Here is a 24,524-nt window from a genome sequence, read left to right as displayed (position 1 = left end):
AAAAGAAATGAAAGCTGTTTCTGAGTTCACAACTCCAATATATTTTCCAGGTAGGACATGAAAGTGAAATGTATTGTTGCTCTCCTCCTCTCCATTTTCTCAGCAAATGCTAATGGTATTCCTGTGACTACATCCATTGGATATTCTCTCTCCAGTTCTCTGGTCTTTCTCACTAACTTTGGATATACACACTTCAATCTAGTTAAACTCTTCAATTCATATGTGGCTTGCACATTACTTTGCTTTGTCATAGATGGCTACATCACCATGATGATGAGACAGTTATCTTCTTACATGGAATTACTTAATAACTTGCTCCATTTTTCCTCATTGACAGAAACAGTGTGTTCAACCATGTGTTATCTCGGTTCTTAAGAATTTTAAGCAATCTTGCAAGGCCTTGAACAGCTCCCGCTCTTTATTTTATCAATGGGATGATCAGAATACATGACTCGCTGCAGTGCTAAAGGATCCTTCAATCTACTGAAGAGAAGCAGGACATAAACTGAAGCCAGAAGTTCAAACCAGGCAAATTCAGATGACACAATTCCCAGTCACAGGGAAAATCTATCAAAGGAAGAGCTGGACTGCCTATCTCCTGAAGACACAATTCTTCTGATTAAATGACTATCCACACGGAAAAGCCAACACTGACTCCTGTCTTGCTATATACCTTTTAGATCCTGTAGAGATCTAGTCCATGTGGTCAGGAGAACCAAAGGGTTATTCTTGTTTTCCTAGAGGACACATCTATAACTGGGCAGATAAATCATGCCTTTGGAGCGTGCCTTTGCTACTACTGATGGTGAAAGGAGCTGGGAGCAGCCACATTAGAGGTAACTATCTATATTGTGATCGTCTACTTCGGAGAGAAGAACTCAGTTTTGCTGCTCAGCTGCTGGCAGATATGATAAAAGACCTATGGAGATCTGCACCTGTCTGGAACTTGGTGTCATCCAGACCTGGGTCTCCTGTAAGTCCTTTATCACGTCTGTCACTGCAGATGCCCACAGATAGCCTGGGTATCAGCTGTCTGGGATAACCTGAAGCATTTCACATAGCAAAAGGTGCCAATGCTTAGAAAATGTATGCATTCAACAGAGCTGCTCATCTGACCAAATCAATCACTCTCTGGGATCTATTGACTGGATGGGCAAGATCTCCACTGACTGTAACTCAGACATTCAATGCTCACATGGACACCACTCTGCAGATGCTTGAATTCAGCTGTCTCTATCTGTGACTGAACCCTACCCTTCATATCATGCAGGGAGCTCAACTCTGTTGACAAGACATAGATCTCTCACACCTCTCAAAGGTCTTGGGGGTATCTTGCCCAACTTCCAGCAGCTGCTCCAAGACAGAGAGAGCCTGTAGACCTGCATCACCTCCTACTAGACTTGCATGGATGCCTCAGATTCCCACAGCATCTCAGAAAAACTCCATACACCCCCCTTTAGGCAACTGAACAGTGCCCTGTATGTTTTCCAGGAACAGACGCATTACTCAAGAATGCATTGCTGGACACAATGCAGAAATACGTGGGTGAATTTTTATGGCATGTGTATACAAGTGCTCAGACTCAAAGATCGACTGGTTTTTATGGCCATATAGTTTCTAAATGCTCCTTACCTATCTTACAGGATGTTTGCTTTGCTCAGATCATTGGTGTAGACAAGGTACTTTTACCGTGCTTTATCACAGGATCTCAAAGTATAAATGTTTTATATAAATCCTGATGTTTATTCTATCAATGGGAACACTCAGTGAAGTTAAGATATAGTCAAACAAGATGCACTAGGACAGAAAACCACGAGCTGCATTTCATACATGTCCATAAACAATCCCAGCTTATCAGAAAAAACAGGTCCAAATGTGTAGGGGGGGCAAAGTAAGCTCTTGGTTACACAACTTCGAGATCATAGCCAATGTGACTATTAGACGTTTTTCAGATGAGCAAGTTATTATCCATGTTGGCATGTGAGAAATAAGGAATTGGTGGCACTCATTAAGAAAGAAAAGAAATGGAAAAACACAAAAAGGAAAGTAGCTTCACTAGTGTTTCCAGTGCTGAACCATTGGCATTCAGGGCTGTGGCCAGGCTAGGGTGAGAAGGCATCTAATTTGGGTGCCCCACACTGACAAATCCTATGAGGGAAAAAAGCTAACCCTCTTCCTCTGGAAGCAGGGGGGGAAGGAGGGTTAGAGCTCAGCTGCTGCAAGGGTTTCCCTTCCTCCACCCTCCCCAGGAAAGCCATCCCCTTTCAAGCACCCCACTCCACCCTGGCCACATCCCAGCACTCGGCTCCCAGCCTCACTTATCCATAAAGGCTGCTCTTAAGATGTTCAACCCCCTCCTTTCCCAGCAGAGAAGGAAAATCCTGGCTGTTTAGAACTAATGGCAATATTCTCAGAATCTGCGGGAAAAGCAGAAGCATTTTCCCCATTTTCCTGTGTCCAAGCTCTTACTGGTGCAGACTGGGAGCAAGCTCTGGCCCCTCTTGCCAGCAGTGCTTTCCCTATAAAAATAGGAGTTTCCAGCAGAGCAAGTTTCCCCTAATCATTCCTGGCAGGTGTTTCACCATCAGCCTCTCCATGGGCAAACCGGCTACCAGTCCCTCCACTAAAACCACAGCAAACAAGGTCTGGAGAACAAGACTTGAGATGACAGTCTTTAATAAAAAGGAAGGAAGGAAGAAACAAAACGCTGTGGCAGGCACATAATCGAGTGAACCAAAATGTTGCTACCAACAACCGGGTGACCAGCCTGCTTGGCCAGGGTGTGAGAGGCAGAGCAAATGGCTCAGCAAACCAGCCAGGGGCTGAAATTCAGCACCCGATGATGAGTTGCTGGGGCCAGGACTTGAATTTAGTGTGATTGGGAGTGGAGAAGACAACCTCGTGCTGCCTGCGGCGCCTGCGCTCTCCGGGGAGATGCCTGTCTCCTGCCTGGTCCAGCACTAGAGGGTAACAGTGAGTCAGGCTGCTGGTGGCACATGGCTGGGACAGGTCTTGCTGATGGAGGAGCTGGAAATGGTGATCCCAGAGAGGTAAGAGCAGGGAAGAGCAAATGAAGGGGCAGGTTTCACAGCCCTTGCCACCCTTGCTATGGAGTACTTGTGGGGCCGGGCTGCACTGAGGAGACAGAGGCGGGTGTGCTGGGAGGGTGCCCTGGCACACTGGTGGGAGAAGAAATGAGGTGGCATTCAGAAATGGGTCACTGAGCTTTGTGTGAGCTCAGGGCCATGAGGTGGGACCCCAGGAAAGGGGATGAGGAGCCTGGTGGAAGGTGCCTTCTGGCCCACACAAGATGACTTTGGGAAAGAGGCAGCTTTACTGCTCGACTTCTGCAAGCAGAGCAGGAGGTGCATGCACTAAACTCCATATGTTATTCTCAAAGCCTGGGTTGCCTGTATTTAGCAGCTAAATGACACGCTCTTGAACACATAATGCAACAGAAGCCCAGTGTAAGCTGTAAACCCACAGCTTGCTGCTTCTGCAGTTCAGGACCTCATCTTCTGCACATGGACATACAAGGCACTGCCAGACACCTCAGCTGCCCGTGACGGCAGGAGCCAGACCTGCTGCCCGTGTCAACTGGCATCGAGCCTAAGACCTCATGCGTATGCAGAGCATACAGCGGATCAGCTCTTCTTAAATAGCGCTTGTATTCCCAGAGGGGCTGTGCCCGGTCATGCATTGCCTGGTAAAGTTGTAGTGAATTATTTTTTCCTTTAAAGCTCCAATATTTTTTGAATCTTTAATCAAAACTGTAAAGCCTAAGAACAGGTTCTCTAGCAATTGATGTTAGGTATCTAGTGGTTAGAAAGGACCAGCAGTCAGGACTCCTGGGTCCCATTTTCAAATTTCCCACTGACTCTTCGAGTGACCTTGAAGAAGTCAATTAATTTCTCCATCATTTTCCAGACAGGTAAAAATGAGGAGATAATTCTTCCCCAGCTCGCTGGGGGATTGTGAGACTTAATTGTTTGCAGGGCACTTTGCTATCCCCAGTTGAGAGGTAAAGGACTTTTACTACACCATAGCTGGAGGAAGGCTGAAGCTCAGCATGGAAAGCCATGAATACTTCAGGAGCGAGACTGCAATGCTCAGAGGGCACACCTGTCTTTGCTGCAAGGAGGCAGAACCGCTCAACTCTGGCTCCCGCGCCTTATACATATGGAAAGCAACTTCCTAGCAGAGAAGACCAGCGGTGCTTTGCACCTGGTGGTCCAGCTCTCCCCATCAGCTGCCCTGCCCCAGGATTTCATCAGCTCTGGAGGCTGATGTCACTTTGCAGTCACGTTACGGAGACAGAAGCAATAAGAAGGAACCAGCTGCCTCCACCCGGAGCCACTCGCAGACATCCATTGTGCACCCCCCCCAGGCTCTCAGCTTTGGCACGTTTGCCGATCCTCACCGATAACATGCTGATACCTCACCAAAAGGGATGCATCACCAGCTGGCAGCCTCTCAGCATCCAGCCACAGCTATGAAGTCCCATCTGGCCTATCAGCTGCTTTACAAAGCCTACCAAGAAATCCTTTAGGGCGTTAGCTTTGCTGGAAAATTGAATATTTTGACATATAGAATGGGGTGATCCTTTCACTGGGGTGCTCTGTTGAGGTCAGTGGAACTGTGTCAGGCCATGCCAGCTGTCTTGGGGTGTAAATGACTCCTGTAGGAAAAGATCTCTGAGTTTATAGATGTGTAAGTTTTTTTTTGCCTTGAAGGGAAGCTTGTCACTGCCCTGTCTGCAGAGCTGATCACTGCACAGGTTTCCCTGGGCAAAAGAGAGCAAGAGGAGCTGCCACCTGGGAACTCCATCCAAATTCTCCTGCTTGCCAGGCAGCTCTCCTGTCTGCGCTATGAGAGGGGCTGTTTGTTTGCTTTAGGCCATTTCTGTGCAAGGAATAACTAGAGATGAGCAAAATTCAGAGAATTTCTGCTCACATGGGAAATTTCAGCTTTTCAGAGGTTGGTTTGCATCCCAAATCGGGCCATTTCAGCAAAATGAAATTCTGGTCGAACTCACTTGAAACAGTTGGATTCCCCCTGGTGAAAACTGGAATCTGGGGAAAGAAAAGCAGGGAGAAATGGGGGAAGTTTTCTCTTACTTACAGGAAACTTCCCTTTTACAGAAATTGTATTTTTCACTTGTTCCAGTCCCAAACTGCTTCAGAACTTATGCCAGGAATTCCCTCATCTATTTATACTCAGTTTTGCTGTCTGGGTCTTATTGTACCTGGCATTTGCTGTGACATATGACCATGTTGCAAGATAATACCAGGAACATTTACCTTGTGGAAGTGTCGAGGAGGGAGGGATTCCAAGAGCCCTTTGTTAACCTGCTGTCACCAACATGCAAGGACCATCCCAGGTCCCTCCCACCCTGCCAGCAAGGGTCCAAAGCCCTGTGGCTTTTTGAATACTGCAGCTGCAACAGCGTGGGTATATTTTTGGGGGCCTAAATGCTCTTTTCGGTGAAAAAAAAAAAGCAGCAATGCTGTGAATTTCTATCAGTTTTGCCAAATGAATTCATCTAGAATTAAAAAACATAAGTTGCTTGAGATGGATTTCACTATGAAATGTCTCTTTGTTCAGAGATTTCCTTTTACTCTGTTTTTCTTCTTAAAGTGAAAAATGCTTAAAAGCAAACTTAAATGTTTTCTCTGGGATTGAGTGAAACTTTTTATTAGATCAGGAACAATATAGATGTGTGCAATTATCTTTCAGCATTGCCAGCAAACCAAAACATCTCTTACTCACCTCATTGTAATTGAAAGCGTCGTGGGACACCCCGTTAAAATTGAATCTGCTTGCAATTGGCTTGAATCCAAACAAATAACTCGTAACTGAAACTCTTGTTTTTACACAAAGAGCCATGAAAACATTACTATAATGAGTATCTGTCAGAGCTTACTTTGGGGGACAACTGCCAAATGGTGGCTCTGAATCTGATCTCATCAACACTGCTGTAATTACAAGTAAAATCAGGTCCATGGATTGCTGTTTTCTTGGTACTAAACTGATGTCAGTGTGAGATAGACCAGATCCGGGATGAGGCTCATCTGATTTTATGTAAATGTCTGTATTTGAGTGCCCTTTGCAGCCTCGCACAGGTCCCATCTCCTATCTGCCAGCCTTATGCAGATGCCTCTGATAACATGGGGCATCTAAAGCAGCACATGATGACTGATTAACTCCCTGAAGTTGCATGAGATGAAAATCATTCCCAGAGTCCTCAGGACAGTGGGACTTGGAAATTATGATTTGAAAGTCCCCCTGATGGGACAGTATTTCCAAAGATGGATCATGTAATGGCAGCCTGCAGCATGGCAATCCTGCCCAGATTTTCCGGAGGTTACCCAGCTGAGTCAGGCCATCTCTCGTTATTTTACATAATACACATGGTGAGAGGAAGAACTGCCATGGAGACTGTATGGTACTTTCTTGGAAGGTCCGTGCATTAACTTCTTTTGTCACCTTCCATATAATCGCTTCCATGATTTTCCCGCTGACAAGTCACACCTCTTGCTTTGGGGTGGCGCAGCACCATGCCAAACCGCCCTCCCTCTTTGCAGCGGCAGAGCTTGCTTGCACCACTCTAGGAAGCAGGAGTTTTACACCAGCGGGATTGCATAATCGCTCCAGAAAAGAGGAATTTAACATGTCAGCACTGTCCATGTCTTTATCTCTGTAGGAAAGACATATAGGAACACGCAGACCTTTGAGAGTTGACAGAAAAGAATATCCTTCCCCTGCAGTCTGTCTGAACACAAGTGGCGTAGAGCAGATAGCACCATTTGACCAACAGCCCCAGTGCTGTTTATCTGCTATTAGACCAGAGCTGGCACTGCTTTAAATCACACGTTTCCCCTTTGCTGTCATTTATAACCAATAGAGATATTTTGCATTTATATATCTTCTTTCATCCTAAGGATCCCATGGTGTGTTGTAAGGTATGGTCCAGATGTGGCTCTCCTGTTCAGCAAGTACAGTGGCTCACGAGAACGTCGTGATGGGTTTTGTCCAGGGTGAACTTGCCTGGGCTTTCTGCCCTAGTTGCTTTTTTGCTCATGGGTGCTCTGGTCAGTGGTGGTTTCCCAACTAGTAAAGGAAAGAAGTACAACTGTCCCACTCACTCCCCTATTATGAAATACGTCCTAGAGGGTGGTTTGAAAGGGAGGCATGCCCCAGGGCAAGAAACTCATGAAAGCATGATTTCTGCAAAGGGTCACATGTGCAGATGTTTTAGGGACCAAATTCACATCGTATCTCAGAAAGAAGGCAAATCCATCTCCAGAGATGACTGACTGAAGTGAAAACAGACGGAACAGAGGTTTGATTTTAAAATCCTGAGATCCAGAGAAAACTAGACTGTGAATCTGAGGCTCTCTAATCAAATCTCCATAGCTCAGCTGTAGATGTCTATCTCTGAGCTTACTTGCTAGACCCCATTAGAGTCCATGAAGACAGCCAGGGTCTTTTAGGGCATAACTCAATAGGGCATGTCTTGCAAATGTCTCCTTTAGGATGAGGTAAATTGCTGGAATGCAAAGAGAGTCCAGGATGACTACTCAGAATTAAATGTCCCCATCTCTCTTAACTTCAAGAGAGATTAAAGTTACCGGACTGTACCTTGTAGTGGCACCTGTGAGCCCAAAACAGAACAAGGGATGGAAGTCCCGCTTTCATCTTGACCAACACCTTTGTGTTCTCTGCCCTGCACCTTTCAAAGCAATGGAGATCTGGCAAACAGCACTGGGCAACTTGTTACTTTGGATCCGTACGACAAGCCAGGGAAACAGGCCTTGCTGGACAAAGCCTCTAAAAGTAGTCAAACGATTGCTTAGTTTAATTACCCAGGCCAGAAGTTGGTATAGAAATCAGCAAGTGCAGAACTGCTGATTCACACATACCCAGAAATAACAATCGTAATATTTAGACCACTGAAATAAAAAGAGTGAGCTGGAGATGGGATGAGAAACAGTAACCTTTAAAACACAGCCCATTTTAATGTTTCTTTGGAGATTATAATGCGAATTGTGAAATTACAGGATAAGATGCAAGTTCCCTATTTAGCAAATTAAAGAGAGGTTTCTAGGCTTTCCAGACGCTTCAGCCAGCTTCAAAACAGAGTGGACCAAAACTAAACATCACCCAGACTAGTCACAATCCTGATCAGAAGAACAGATCTAAGAGTATTCTCTCTGAGCATCTGATTCACAATTGATGGGAGTCTTTCCACTGACTTCTCTGGGGTTTGGACTCATGCGGAGCTTTTTCCCCTTAGACGCAGATGATCTCAGACCCATGCCTACAGCTGCTAACAGGGGCAGTGTCTGCCTGTCTGCATTCCAGAGCTAATGCACATTTCAGCCCCTGCAGAGGACTTTGCCTCACCTCCAATGCACAAGGTCACCTCACCTTTGATCCTCTGCATTGGTGTGAGGCTATCTGAGGAGGGCTGTGTAACAACTCAGCAGCTCACTGCCTGCAATGTTTCTCTCTTTAACTGGATTTTTTGCTCCAGTGAAGCTGTTCCCAGAATGGCTGAAGTTCACATGCCCGATCTTAAAGCTAGCGAGAGCGCGATTATTCAGCAGGTGTAAACCAGCGAATGCCAGTACAGTGCAGCTCAGGCATGCATCAGGCAGGATGATGTGTCAAATGATTGTGGTTGTTGCCACGGGAATAACAACACAGGAGAACAGCATCACGTAACATCATGGCAAACTGTCAAATGTCAGCAGGCCATCCATCTTCACCTGCTTCACCTCAGCTGGAGAACGGCACCATGGTTTGGAGACCTGTGTACATTTGGGAGAAGTTTTCTTATCAACTCAATCAGTCCTATTTGTGCTGCTAAACCCCAGCAGTGACTGACAGTCCTGAGCTCATGAGACACATACCAGAATCTTAAGGTGGCCAAAAGCCACAAGACAAGTGACCAATGGAAAGACAGATTGAGGGGAGGGCTTAAGAAGGAGCACGTAGACCAGCTATGTCAACTGCTTCTTAGCTTCCTACTGTTCCTTGTGGGAAGGAGTCTGGCCATCTGCTCTAGTCCCAGGACGGACTCGTGATGTCAGCCTGAGCAACCTTGCCACCTCCACTCTTTCCTCAACTCAAACTCTAAATCACACAGCTGCTTCAACACCAGCAAAGACTGAAAGGTTTCTACATATCCTAGACCAGAATGGCAGATGCACGTGAGTTAACATGCAATTCAAGAGCCCTAGGTGGGCCACACTAGAGGCTTTAGGAGAAAACTTGCCTAGAGTCTTGCCTAGTTTTCCTTCACTCCATATCACTGGTACTCCTACAATCACTACTGCTAGTGAAGTCACATCAACTACTGGCCAACACATCACCACATCACACAGCTCTCTTCAAACATCTCTAGAAGGACACGGCTCTGAAGACACAAGTACCCCCAAGACACTGGCTGCATTAGTTCTCCCTGAATTTCAACCCTTACTAAAGTCCACTAATTAGTACTGTTGGGAACTCTTGAGAAAAGCACGGACAAATACTGAGAAACTACTCAGTGCCAAAAAGCCTAAAATATCATGGCTTTACCTAGTTTATAGTGTATCATAGAATCCAACTTAGAGCACAGGGTGCAAAAATAGCTTCCAATGATGTTATGATGGGCTAAATTCAGCCCTGAGGGGCCGTAGAAATTAATGGAGTTTGGCCCAACATGTGGTTAATGAGGATGGTCTATTTCAAGCCCATAAGGTACCACACTTCTGCCACTACAGATTGGCTGGGAATAATTCACCTCTTTAGAGGCAGTGTATTCACTTCCAGCCCTGGCTATGTTTGCTCTAAATAGAGGCAGCAAAAATAGACATCAAAACCAACAACATTTCTTTCAAACTCCAAATGCCTCTGGCTCCAATTTTGATCTCACATGCAGTAGAAGCTCAAGTGAGTGGAGAAGTTTATTTCTCATTTGTGCCAGTAAAAATGGAATCAGCCCACTATGTTTAACATCGCTTTACAATGCAGAACATTTCAGACAGTATTTAAACATGTAGAAAATGCTAACGCTGATTAAACAAGGCTAACCTTTACTTCTTCAGACCTCTTCCTATGGATAATCTCTTTGCATTTTTTGATTTCTGTAACCACTTAGTTTCTAACTTCCCTGCCCGTACAGCTAAATCCACCTCCCCAGAAGTCCCTTCTCAGGAACTTCAGAATCAAACTCATCCAGCATCAGATTTCTAGTTCTGCACAACCCTGTCCTCATTTCTAGAAAACATGTAAGCCCATTCAGACCTATTCAGACCAATATATAAGTGTTTGCTTGTAAGAAGAAGTGCATAAGGATGCTTTCTTGGAGCCTGCATTGTTGCTCCTCCCTTTTGCATCTTAGTCTTAGCGCTCAATTTGAACTTGGCCTTTATGTCTTTGCTGCTGTTTGTTTGTTTTGAGTTAGGACACAGACGGAGAGGCTCCAAATATACCCTCAGTTCCAGTATCCAAATTCTCCATCATGCCCTCTACTTTCCACAAACACTGAAAACCTCCAAAAATGCAAAATGCTCCAGAAAGTACTAAACTGCAATTCAAGTAGTGTCAGATCTTCCAAACAGTCTTGTCATTTTTAATGTGGATCATTTGTGCAAAAAATCTCATATATTCCCTCTTCCTCTTACAATTTATCTCAGCTATTCTTAGCTGAAGAGGTGAGGAAGGATTTCCCCTGAATGTCTGACTACAGCCTAAGAAGTTTCAGCTACACCTCTTCTAGTGGACTAAATTGTGCCAGGGAGTATTTTATGGTCCAGAGGCCAACTACCATAGACTGGCTGTGTCCATACTATCAGAGTCCTTCAGCTTCCAGAAAAGGGCAACCTCATCCAAACAGCCTATAGGGAAAGATTCTTTATCCATGTGAGCTTCCAAACAGTGATTGGAAACTGTTTGGGACAGCACTAGGTGGCCTGGGCCAAAAAATGTGCCACGGACCATTCTAACAATCAGAAAAATAATAGAAGGCAAATTCTATGGGATCAACACTATTTGTTTCACTATTGTAGAGGTATCCTCTAAAACCTTCCCATCATCACCAAAAAAAAACCAAACAAAAAACTGGGTAATTTTTTCTGGACTACTTGCTTTTAGCTTACAAGTTGTTCTCCTTTTCCCAGAAAGAAAAATATTCACTGCTGCTAACAGCTGTGTAAGTGGAGCACATGTACATCTTTCCTTTGGGATAAGCTTATGATTTCATTCCTCTGGCTCATAACCTTAGCTCCCCAAACCTGATGACTTTCAGCAAGATAGCCAAAGGTGGGACTTGGGACTGTAAGTATGGACTCATGTCACCTACAGCTATGTAGATTAGGACTTTCCAAGGAGGCTAAAGAACTAAGCGCCCAGCTCCCTTCAGACCCAAAGGTTCTACCTGGGCTTCACTGATACAGACAGTACCTCCCAAAGCACCACTCCGTGTTCCAGCAGAGATGATGAAGGGGAAGATAGTGAAGGGTTTATGTTTAGTCTTTTACCACCCCCAAGCATACTCCATTAATTACTTGGATCACAGTAAAATAAAGAGCTGATTTGAGATTCTCATCTACTTAGTCATTTGTTAACTTCTGATAAAACTGAGCTTTGTCTTCTTATCTCTCTTTGCCAAACAAAGAGGCCAAGGCCAGCAAGTGAACCTCATCTTTCACACTACTCACCTGATTCAACCAGTTACGTATTGTAGTTGATCATTACATTTTCTAGATAACGACTTGCCCTCTATTCTATGATGTAAAAACTGTTTGGTGTGCTAACCAGCACTTAATGGGAAGGAGGAGAAGAGACAAAGCTCCTCTGATATCATATCTTTGTTATCAGTTTCATTGGTGTAAAACTGGCAATAATTTAGCAATGTGTTTGGACCATAATCAGTGGGAATAACTCATCTCTCCAGAATGAAAACATAGTCTTTATCCTCAGTATAAAGCCATTACACCTTATTCTCCACAGACCCTCGTAACAGAAAAGTTTCCCAATGAACAAACTCGACCATCTTATTTTTTATCATTATGATTTCTGAATTCTCAAAATACGAATCTACTCTTCGTTCAGGGAGCTCTGACCCCACTTACTCCATTATACAATCCAGGTTGAAGGCCTAGCCCTTACTCATGGACGCTCTATGTTTCTTGGGATCTACCTCTCAAATACAACCACCACCAGGCTTCACTTTTCTGGCTAACATATCTGCTCATATCTATCAGGCCTCTCGTCTGGAAGACACTGGGACTTTCTTGGGAACAGACTGACATCTCTAGCTTACAGTCTTTCAAGTCACAATTCCTAACTAGTCATCAAATCTGAGGGAAAATGGAAACTTTGAAAACTTTGAAAATTTACTTTAGAAACTTCACTATCCGTTCTGAAAATCTCAACTTTGGACTCATGCCCTCACCGTGGAAAGAGATCTGTTTTCATTTGGTAGTAGTGATAAAATTTTACTTTCATTTCTAACAGCGTAATTCTGGAAGCAGGTTTAGTTAGTCCCTACAACTATTTCTTTTGGCTAAGGGCAGATTTACACATATGTAACAGATTATATTACCTTTCTCCCACCTACTCTAAAGCTTTGGCACCATGTGTTTTTATAGCATTATGCATACAGTAAACAATCACCCTGTAAAATAGGAAGGCAACTCCAGAGAGCGAGTCGTTGCCAATAGCAAAGAGCTGGTTACTTAAAAGGGTAGGTAATGTTCTGAAATACTGAGTGGTTAACAACACATCAAGCGGCTGCTGAGACAATGCTCATATTTACTCAGAGGTCAATTATTCACTCATAAATTTATTGGTTTAATTTCCTTGTAGTCTATTTCCTCTATTACATATTCATAATCACCATCTCTTAAGTTCTCCTCCTACAGCTACTAATTATTCTCTATGTTCACCACATACCCTTTTGTGCCATATAGATGGTGACTATTAATTTCTGTAGAGGAGAGGTTTTTTTAATTAAAACAATGTTCTTTAGAAATAAATGTAAGAACCATCAATTAAATTTAACAAATAAGGAAAATTCATTAAACAGGAATGCCAGTCAAGATGCCAAGCTGAAATTCAAACAACATCCATCACAATTCTATTGTTCCAAAAGGTTGATATAATCAATACAAAGTCCATAGGGTTTCAGTAAGGGAACCATTCATACACTTCTATTTCTCTGGAAGATGTAGTTACCAGCTCTGTACCTGGGGCAATCAAACAGCATCTCAGCTACTCTGGAAAAGGTGTGCAAAAAGTGTGCTCCATGCAAAGTCCTTCTGAGAAATCAACAGAGAAGACATCTCAGACTTTGCATGGTGTCTTCACTTCTCCACATGAACAAGATCAGGTGCAACGAACTGAAGCATTTGAAATACATCACTGGAAATAGGGGGTCATATTCTCTGGGGACTCCAAACTATTTACTTCTTCAGGGGAGAATCAGGTGTCATTCCTTTTTCAATGAGGATCTTTAAAAAAAAAAAAAAAAAAAAAAAAGATGCACAAGCCTTTTAAGGTCTGCAAAGGGGGTTTTTTTGCATCAGCACTTCCCTATTCTGTTTAATTGAAATAGCTGAGAGGGAGAAACTAGAACTAGATTAAGAAAAGTAGTCTGGTGGGTCTCACAAAATGCAGCACGTTGGATCTTGGCTCCAAGGGAACAGGGTAAGAAATGCGCAACTCTGGAACTGGATATCGTCGAGCATTCATTTCATACAGCTACGTTACATAGGACTGAGCAGTTACACATGGTCATTCATACTGTAGTTATACATAATAAAAAAACCATACAATATCGTGCATCTCGCCAATTCTTTTGTAAATACCTATTTGGCCCTGAGCAAGAAAGAAATAGTAGCTTCTGCAGTAGAGCAGTCTCTTGCTCCAGAAGTTGGATTGTGTCCTAGAGCTACCTCATAGATCTGCTTTCCAGAATTGCAGCCAGACACACACAACTCCCATTAAAGTAATTGATTGTTCTGTGAGTTTAATACTTCAATATCCCAGAATCTATAGATTACAATACGCTATATCATAATATATAGCAAATAGCACCGAAGTCAGTTGGCACCAGCTAAATAAAGACCAAACAGAAGATGGATATTAGAGTCCAGAAAGAGGCACAAGGGATATGTTAGAAGCCAGTAGCCAGCTGTGCAGAGTTTAACCTGCCTATGATATTTCTGTGAGGGCTGCAAGCAGAAAATCCCATCCCATTATCTCCAGAGAAGGAAGAAGGATCGTGAAGAGAGAAGGGTGAATTATTAAAGGATAGGCCAAGTATGACTGAGAGCTTATTAAATAGGGAGGAGGATGGGTAAGCGGAGAAACAGCTTGCCAGGCTGGTTCTATTAAAATCTAAGGCCAGATCCTCCATGTAAATTAGCATAGCTCCATTGACTCATGTTGACTGGTTGACTTCTCTGGCTTTATGGCAGTTTACCAGCTGACATTTTAGCCCATTAACTTGAAGCATTGCATGTTTTCCTGTGAGCTTGGTCTTTGTTTATTCTGTCCCCTACTCTTTTTTTTTTTTTTTTTTTTTTTTTTTTCCTGCCAGAACTGACAAAATTCTTCAGCTGAAACATCTGAGGAACGACATCTCATCAAAGATGGACGTTTCCATGGAAATATCTGTTTCAGATGAAATTTTTTGAGCCTTTCACAGATAAAATATAAATAACTGGTTGGACAAGTTTTCAATAAATCAAAATAGAAACTTTGCTGGAGAAGCTGAAATGTTGTTTGGGTTGCATTTTTCCACTCTTTTCTCTAATAAACAACATACAATGCCTGAAGAAACAACCAAAATGAAAATTTGCTGAAAACTCCCAAGAGGAACAAAACCATGTATCAGGTTATTCCCCCACAGATGCCCACATTTATAGCCCTGAGGGCAGAAAGAGATGATGAAGAGCTGGTGGCAGTGATTGCAAGGCAGAGGAGGGAGAGAGAAGCGCTCCTGGATTCTCTCTAGATGAGGGCCTTTTCTTTTTTCTCCCTCTTTTCCCTACTCCTCCCTTCCCACTCATTGCAGCTAGTGCCTCAGACCGTAATCTGCTGGAAAAAAAACCAGAGCAAGCTGTGCCTCCCCTGCACCAGCCGTTGCTGATCGAGAGATACTCTGACATGAATCTAGAAGGTTTTTTCTTCCTCATTTTGAGCACTGATTTAGCCATTCAAATGGACTGACATTTAATCATAGGGGAAATACATCCCAGGGGTGAAACTGCTGTCACAGTCACAGGACTGTTTCCCAAAATATGATCCAAGGAAGCAGAACTCATTATGGAAGATTATGCACTGAAAATTATTTTAAAAATGAGTTTGTAAAATAAAATGCAGAGTTCTGTTCAAACACATAGAGGAGTCTGACCACAATGGAAGCTGGTAACTAACATCCCTGAGAGTCCCGACTGGCAGTCTCGGCCCAAGAATACTAGAGGGAGTAGGAATGCACCCAGGATCCTGGACATATCCACATCTGTGAGCAGTCCCATGCCCTGAAATAATGCTGGCAAACCACTCTTGGAGGGCCTACCCACTTTGTGTAATGACAGCTTTACAATTGCTTTTCAATGCAAAGATAGTATTGAAGATAGAAGATTCAGCTGAGTATTTCCAGGGCTTTACCTTACCACCACTTCCCCGAAAGCTCTCCATAAACAAAATGTTCCAACTTAATCCCTGCTTCTGGATATACAGTACTAGCTTCCTTGGCACAGTTCAGAAAAGCAAAAAATGTAAGAAGCCTCCTACGACTGGGGAAGACAGCTAGAGCTACCAGCTGCTTTGAACACTTGTAGAGGAGTACTTGGGGACTGGGTTGCAAATACACCAATACATTCCACTTTCCAGGAGTCTGAAGTATGTTTGGCAATACACAGGAGAGAACTGCTGTTGGTGTGAAACCTCGACTGGGAAGTTGATTAGAGCAGTGCATAATCCCACACATGGATGAATATGGTCATGCTATTTCATTGCCGTCCATAAGGGCCCATAAAAAATATGTCATTTGACTTACTTTTCCCACATAAAGAATAAGATATGTTTAAATTATTGCTAGCTTTAGGCAGTGCTTAGCTGCTGACCAGTGTGGATATCCCATCTGATGGAGCTAAGGAAGAGACATGCAGATTCATCATCACTGCCAAAGTGCTTTTGTACAGCATGTGCTAATGCAGAATGAGACAAGAACTATTTATTTTGGTGGAGGTAAACTCCAGCTTTTCCCGTCAGCTAGTTAGGTGAGGTCAGCCAATTCTTTTATTTTTTTTTTTTTTAAAAGGTTTGTTAAACCGTAAGTGCAATTAAAACCAAAGAGACTGCACTGGGGATAGGTGTTATTCAGTGTGTGTGTGAGAGGGTGCCAGAATCTGGCTCTGAATAGTTTTGATTAACAAACCTGAGTCCGAATTGTTAGAGAACTGTTCATTTCGTTAAGCCATTATTCATGGCCTGTGACTGGTCATAAGTAATGTTCTGCATCCTGATGAGAGGATTGAAGCTTACACTGGAATGATGAATGCCTGACAGCAGATAATGAATAGTGTACTTCCCTCACAATTCACAAATGCTCTAGGGTTTTTGAATTGTAAACTACCAGGCCAACTCACTGAACAAGTACATTGAAATAACATTCCCAAAAGCAGCAGGATTTCAGCTCTTTCTCTATGGGGTAGAGTTTAATTTCCCTAAATCAAAGCAGTACAGGTCAAGCAGGTGTCCTAGAGCTGCTTGTTGGTTTTGTCTCAGGCCCAGGCAGTCTGCAAATACAATCCAACCCCTCAGCCACAAAGTCCTCCTTAGGGAGAGAGCTGGGGGGGTTCCCCGTGAAGGCAAAATGCAACTCTCCCAAAAAGTGTTATCGCTCCATGATCCAGGTACTTCCACTTGTAGTTGGAGCTGCACAAATATCTGCAAATAATAACCCACACAGTCACATAAATAGCAAGCAATGGAAGCCAAGTAATTCATTTATCAATATATTGGCCAGCAGACTGTCTTAATTATTTAACTATTCTGGTAAAAGCTAATGCATAAAGAACTTAAATGGTGCATGGATCTTGCACAGGGCCTTTAGCCAAGGGGAAATTTCACACAAAACACCAGGCAGCTCAAAGTCTTCTCTGCATGCAAATGGAACAGAGTACACTTGTGCTACACAGAGCTGCAGGGGCAAAGCATTGCAAATGATGCTTGGACCAACATATGGTGATACTATTTCCCAGTTTTATCACAGTCTCTAAAGGCCAGTTTGGCTTGTCCTCCATCATATGTATTTCCCCAAATGAACGTAATGCAAGTATGCAAGGAAAATGTTTCAATTACTGTCCCAAGGGATAGCCAAATGTAGAATACCAGTCAAGTGATGCTTGGAGAAAATCACCTGAGAACATCAAGATGCACCATGTTGCAGCTGACATTTGACAGACAACCACATGCAGAACACCTTACCCACTACAGAAAAGAAAAAAAAAATTGTTTGGCTGCAGATATCTGCACTTCTCAGGTTGACCTTTCAACCAAGCTGAGGAACCAATTAATTGAATTAACATGGTATATCAGTCTCCGGAGCACTCAACACTTTGCAACTGTGTGAAGTCTGTTGCTGTGGCAGGACTGCCTACACATCTTCAGCTAACAGCGCTACAATCTATTTGCTTCCATTTACAGCCACGTCTTTGCTAGCTGTAAATGACAGCGATGGCACTCATTAAGTTGGTGGCTTGGGACAGGCTTCAAGTTGGAAATGGCTTATGTGAGAATCTCTGTTCAGCAGTATCCTGCTGGGATGGTGGCTCCAAAAATAAACAAGCAGAGGCTTCCCACTGACCCACTGACACAGCATCAGTTACATTTTTATACTTGGCACCTTTTTAGCAAACGATTGCGCTGCGGTTGCATGAGGCAATAGTACACCCTCTGTGAGTCCTTTGTGTCTGTTTGCAGGACCGAGCTCCCGCATCCCCATGGGCTGCTCTGTGCTTCTGCTTCTGACAGGTGGGTGACAGCACCAGGAATTACGGACTTTGCCTATCTTCAAGGAGTAGTACACAACTTACCACACTATACTCTTTCCTGTGCCTTTACCGGGTTGATTTTAAAGACCTTAAATGATAGCTTCAGTCTCAGAGTGGAGAGGTAGCAGATCAGGTAGTCCCAACCCTGCCAGAAACTGTAATCTCAGTTGAATTACTCTTTCTATGCTTTGGCTTTCCACATGAAATTATATTTCTTTTTACACTTCAACTGTGAATCTTTAGGCTGTGGGTCACCTTCTACTACTCTTCATACAGAATCCAGCACAATGAGACTAATTTTGACAAGAGTATTGAGTTACCTTGATCTCACCATCAAATATTTTTATTAACATCAATTTCATCCTGATTGTCCTACATAATTGCATCTTCCTGATGCTTAGAACCTTCTGCTACTTGTAGATACTTATCAGAGAACCTGTTTTGTGTTCCTTTTACTGGACTACAAATTCTTCAGTGTAAAGTGTAGAATATTAATTACTCCAAACTTTTTGTGGATGGCCAGTGTCTCCCGCTTTGGGAGTCACCAGGAACCAGTCAAGCAGCAGCACCTCCACAGCTTTGTATATTCAGGAAAGCAAAGTCATCTGGAGGGCCTGGTGTCCACTGTACTCCTTTTCATCACACAGGTAGCAGAAGGAATATCTGGAGAACAGAACCATATTATTCCCAAGCACAGCCACAGAACTCCTTTAAATTATCTTTGCTCTTCCAATATCTAGAGCTTCTTTCCCCAACAAATGCTGCTAAGTTTCTTTGCAGCTCTCCAGCAACCAGGTGCTGAAGATCACCCCACATTTTAAATGCCCTGCTAGGAAATTCTCCAGGGGGAAGCCACTACAATTGAAATGCTGAGAGTTGTTACGAGCTTTAACAATTTCCTATTTCCTACCCTTTCTGTGGTTCATTTTTCCTTTCCTCTGCCTTACCACTTCCCCCATCAACCCTTCCCCCTCACAGCTTGTGTACAGAACTCACACATGCCTAAGGCTCCCTCTTGTTACATCTGCAGATACTCTCCCCTCTTTTCCACACTCAAGCCTACCCACTTTGACTCAGATTTCTCTACTTCCAGCCACACAGACCACCCCACCACATGCAAAATGCTCTTTCACATTCCAGACACTCTCCTGTTTCACTAGAAGCCGTGTGAACAAAATTTCAATCAAATGGTCAGAGCAGCAAGTAAGCATAGCTCCAAAGACTTCAAAGAGTCTGTGGGTTTCATGCTAGCAATTTTTTGTGGTAGTCATTCACTGCTAGTTAGGTCTAGTATCAGCCTTAACCAATCAAGCCATTTCACTTTCCAAAGCCAACCCATAATTAAAAAAGAAGGCCAAAAGACTCTCAATGATGATGCAATGATGTGTTCTCAGGTGCTGTTCTAGGCACGAGGCCAAAAGCAAAGTTACCATTTATGCAATTTGAAATGAATGGCATAAAATTAGGCACTGACTAGAATTTCTCATTGCAATTGTTAATCGTTTTGACTTTATCTTCCCAACAGTCAGCAGGTTTTCCTTCTGAGAAGTTCTTTCAAAAAAAAATTAGATGGCTACTTACCATGAATATCAGTTGACAGGACATTGCACTTACAAGACCTTTCACGTTCCTCACCCCTCCTTTTCTGTTTCTCAATTAGGCCAAATTCTACTGCCTTTATTCATACCATTGCTTTATTTCATAGCTCACACTGATGATTTCAGTAGTGACTCCTAGAATAAATTACCACTTCAGTGTGCCAAGATGACCTGAAGTCCTTGCTGAGGGCTGTTTCAGGCCTTTGTCATGCTTTTCTTATCCCATTTAATCATCCACAAAGCCAGGACTTTCTCACAGCTCATCAGCTGGTTCCCCCAGATTTGGTAGACAAATATTTTTCCATGTGTACTGTACTTAATGGGAAAGCATAACTGCATCACTAACATGGCATGCATCTACTGTTGCTGTTATTAATGTAGCATTCCCATCATGTAGCTATCAGTAAGAATGGTATTTGTTGCCCTGTTTCAAGGAGGCAAGTTTTAGATGTGATTTATAATGGTTGCATTAGTCAATGCCTCACTGAATCAGGTATTTCACGAATATTTCACATATTTGGGGTTTTTAAGAATAGGTACCAGTAATCAAGATGGGAATTCAGAACATTTAGAAGCATTTAAAAGTATAAACCTCTAAGAGTTATTGAAACACTGTGTACCTTTCTTATTTCCCTCCAGTAAAAGTCCAAACAACTCAGCAGATCGCTTTCAAGTGCTGTGAAGATACCCACCTGAGCTGGTGCACAAGGTAGAGCTTAGTTATGGAGCCTCTTCTTGGAAATCAGTTGGGACACTCGCAAGTATAAATCATGGAGCAAAACCCATTGCTTACCAATACCAGGAGCACAAAGTCAGATCTCCAAAAGATAGGGAAAGCCAGAGTTAAGATGAACATGACCTAGTCTGGAAAGGACAAGCTGCTACACTTGATGCTATGTAGCCTCAGGGGAACATGCAGTAACTGGTTACCCCAGTGCCCTATAAAATCTTCTCCCAGGCTTTCCATAGTTGCTATAAATAGGAGTTATAAACAGCCATGGAACCATAACACGAGATTAGCTATTACATCTGTTTCACAGATAAACTATCCGACAACCAGTAAAACTGAAATGGAAACCAAGTCTCTACAGCTGTATTGGTAGGAATCCTATAGGATGATACAGGGGAACAGAGTGCTCACAATGGGTACCCAGATAAGGGCAAAGCCAAGTTTGACCCTATTCCACTGCTGTGCTCAAGTGAAACAGAAGTACAATCAAAAGTGAAGTCGCGTCTTGACTGTGGTCCCTTGATGACACAGAGTTCCCACCTCTTATCTCTGACCAACAACACAATGTTATAGCCTGGATATCGTCTAAGGCTGCAGATAGACAAGCAACTGCACTACTTGAAGTTACTGTTGCCTCCTAAATGGTTGTTTCTGGCCCTGTGGTATTGCTTCCGTAGTTTCATTTAGGTTGGAAAAGACCTTTAAGATCATCAAGTCCAACCATTCACCTACCACTGCCAAGTCCATCGCTAAACCATGTTGGTAAGCACTGCATCTACTATATGTTTTTAAAATACCTCCAGGTATGGTGATTCCACCACCTCCCTGAGCAGCCCATTCCAATACTTCACCAACCTTTCAGTGAAGAAATTTTTTCCGAATATCCAACCTAAACCTTCCCTGGCATAACTCGAGACCACTTCCTCCTGTCCTGTTGCTAGTTATCTGGGAGAAGAGACCTACCCCACCCGTCTACAAACCTTTCAGGTAGTTGTAGAGAGCAGTAAGAACACCCCTGAGTCTCCTCCAGACTAAACAAACCCAGTTCCTTCAGCTGCTCCTAAGACTTGTGCTCCAGACCCTTCACCTTTGAAACATTCAGAGTAAGCCCTAATTTGGTTTAGGCCATATTATTTAGGCTAAAGAATTTACATAGCTGCCTTCAGTCAGCTGGTTTTAACTAAATGGGAGCTTTCTTGCAAATGTCTCTGCTAGCTGAATTCTGGTGGCAGCTCATCCAGCTCCAAGATGCTGATGAGCATCTTAGGGCAGTAGGATACTGTTTAAACTTGACCATATGAAGCAGAAGATGCAACTAGCACACACAGTGAATGGGAGACTTTGCTAGTCTTTCAAAAGGCTGGAACATGATTCGGTTGCTTGCTAAAAGAAAAACCAAACAAAAACCAAACAAAAAAAAAAAAAAAAAAGAAAACAAACCATGCTCTCTTGCAAAAGTTTATCATTTGCAACTAGGGAGGACTGGATATGTCATTTGTAGTTCACCAGGTGATGAGTTCTACAGAGCCTTCCACCTGTTGGTCACCAGTTGAATTCAACTCATCACCAAAATTACAGCCAGGCATTTTAATTATATGTTTGCTTCATAGTGGGTTGAGCGCTTTTTAGGCATCATTTCTCAAGTGGGTGGCTAGCATCTGGCACAATCAGGCCACATCTGAGTTGGATTCCTTAAAGTTTCTGGATTAGGAGTCTATAGGAATGCAGGATTGAACATAAATTGTTAATGTTAGTAAAAAACCCATTCACCTTATCTTCGGCACTAACTTGACCCAAGCTAATGATGTACATTTTCTGCTACGATATGCACAGTGAAAAGTCAAGGAGAATAAAAAACAGGACCCAAAATTTGCAATGTTATCTTCCCCGCAGAAAAACTTTAATTTTTTTGTTTTACTGGGGAAGAAGAAGGGAGACAGTTTATGTTACAGCTCTTAAAAGTGGCTTTCATGAATCTTTCTCGCCTTGACAGTAATACTGATTCCTCCCAAACAACTCAGCCTGAAACAGAAAACTCAGAATGTTAAAGTTAGGTACAGTTACAGTTGACTGAAAAAGGGACTTAGAATGGAAATTGTTATGCAACTGCTACTTTATGAATTGCTGCCAGATCTGAAGATAATACTAAAGCAGCCTTTTCCTTCTGATTCATTTGGTACTCTTTTACCCTTCCCTGGGACAGCAATAATAACCTCTAATGATAAGTATAGGTTGGAGTTTTCTCATTTCTTTTTGCACAGACAAAAAGAAATAAATACATCGTATGCAAAGGCACAGAACTTTTGGATTTCACAGCATTTGGTGAAACAAAAAATGATCAAGTAAGTACTAGTTTAATAAAATCTCAGATATTCCAACAGGGAATATGCTATGTTTTACTTTGGTGAAAGCAGAGTCCCAGCGCTCTTAAATGCTCTACTGTTTTCTCATCAAAATCTCTCCTGCCATATCAAATAGGTCACTGCACTGAAATCACAGCTACATTTTACGCAGATTGCCTTAACTTTATGAATGCAATCATAAAAAGGGAACTCCATAACTTTGTATTGACGTGTTTTACTGCTGCAATTTACCATTGTAATGGCACTATTTAGGAAACAATGAATGAACTGCAACGAGATAATTAAGGAATAATCTCTGTTACTTCCAAGTACACAAAGCAATAAATGGCTGCCAAAACTGATTAATAGCTGAAGTGAAGTTAAGACATGTAATCAATCTAATAAACCATCTATTGCAAGAATATAGAGGCTTACACTAACTATGAGACATTTCTCTTACTGATACAAACTGCAGTATTTTCCTTTCTTTAGGACATAATATCATGAGACCTTGATTGTTCTTCCATCAAAGTCAAGGGTAAAACTCCCATTGTGGGCCCAGGGTCAAGCCTGCACTGAGCTGATATCAATGAAAATAAATGCTTCCTTTTCATGTAGAACAGTTCTGCTACAAAAACATTTTTTCCCCCTGTTATAAAACATCCTATGGCATTGAAAGGGGGACACGTTTTAGTGGCAAGGACAAATATCAGAAGTCATGATGAAAATCTGGATGTCCTCCTAGCTTGTACTGCCATTTCCTGCAAAGTGTTGCTTCGCCTGTGCCTCCACCTCCTATCTGTAACATGGGGATGAAACTGTTCACTTGTTCCACCAGATTATTCAGGATTTAGTTCATGTAGCATGTAAAGAAACATAGATAGAAGACACTGTATACACTTCAGAGTGTCTCTAAAGTCAAAGCCGAAAGGAAACAACATGGCTTGCTCTTGATTCTGTTGCACCCATCTCATAACCTGCACAGGAATGGGAGTGAGAGGGCTGGGACAGGCTGAACCACGTGCTTGGAGGAAGGGAACCATTTCCTACGTTACAACAGTGCTGCCAGTACCCGCACAGCTGAGCTTCCCAAACTTCCATTCTGCCTCCCACTGCCGTGCAAGAGCATGGACTTCCTACAGCTCCTAGTGTGTTATCAGGATTCTGCTTTTCTGCTCTCCACTTTGGACTGGAGGAGTGACGGAGTGCATGACAGTGGCAAAGGGACAAGTATAGGGTGAGATATCCCCTCCTGGCACGTACTCTCATGCTACTTCCACTTTATGTATCACCATAAATAGCAGTTCCCTCTCTAAACTGAAGTAAGTATCAAATTCCTTCATAAGATAAACAAACAGCTAGCTGTTCAACTGGAGTTTTACAACTTAAGTTGCAAAACCAATCCTACCATCATTTAAAACATACATAACACATGGGCCCAAGGTGAACAATGCATTTGTCAAGCCTTGCAAAACGTGCTTTTGAGCAGACAAGTTGTTTGTATCTCCTCATCCCTGCCTAGAAAAGAGGCACTAGAGCACGTGGTCTCCTAAACACACATTATAATTGCCCTTTCCCTGCAAAGAAGTGGAAGATGTTTTCAGCACTGGACGACTCTCAAACTTGCTCTGAAGCAAGCCCCTTTCGCTTAACACCAGTAGGAAGCTACTTTCGTTTTATCTGAATATAAATATTGATACAGAAACTCACACCAAATAATAACAAGAGGTATGAATTTATTGTTTCAGCAAAAGCTTCTATGCAAATTAACCCTCAGATAATTAAAAATGCCTCCAGT

Source organism: Falco peregrinus, chromosome 5 (assembly GCF_023634155.1).
Source record: "Falco peregrinus isolate bFalPer1 chromosome 5, bFalPer1.pri, whole genome shotgun sequence".
In the NCBI taxonomy this organism is placed as follows: domain Eukaryota; kingdom Metazoa; phylum Chordata; class Aves; order Falconiformes; family Falconidae; genus Falco; species Falco peregrinus.
The sequence above is the reverse complement of the archived record's forward strand: the minus strand, read 5'-3'. Positions refer to the sequence as shown.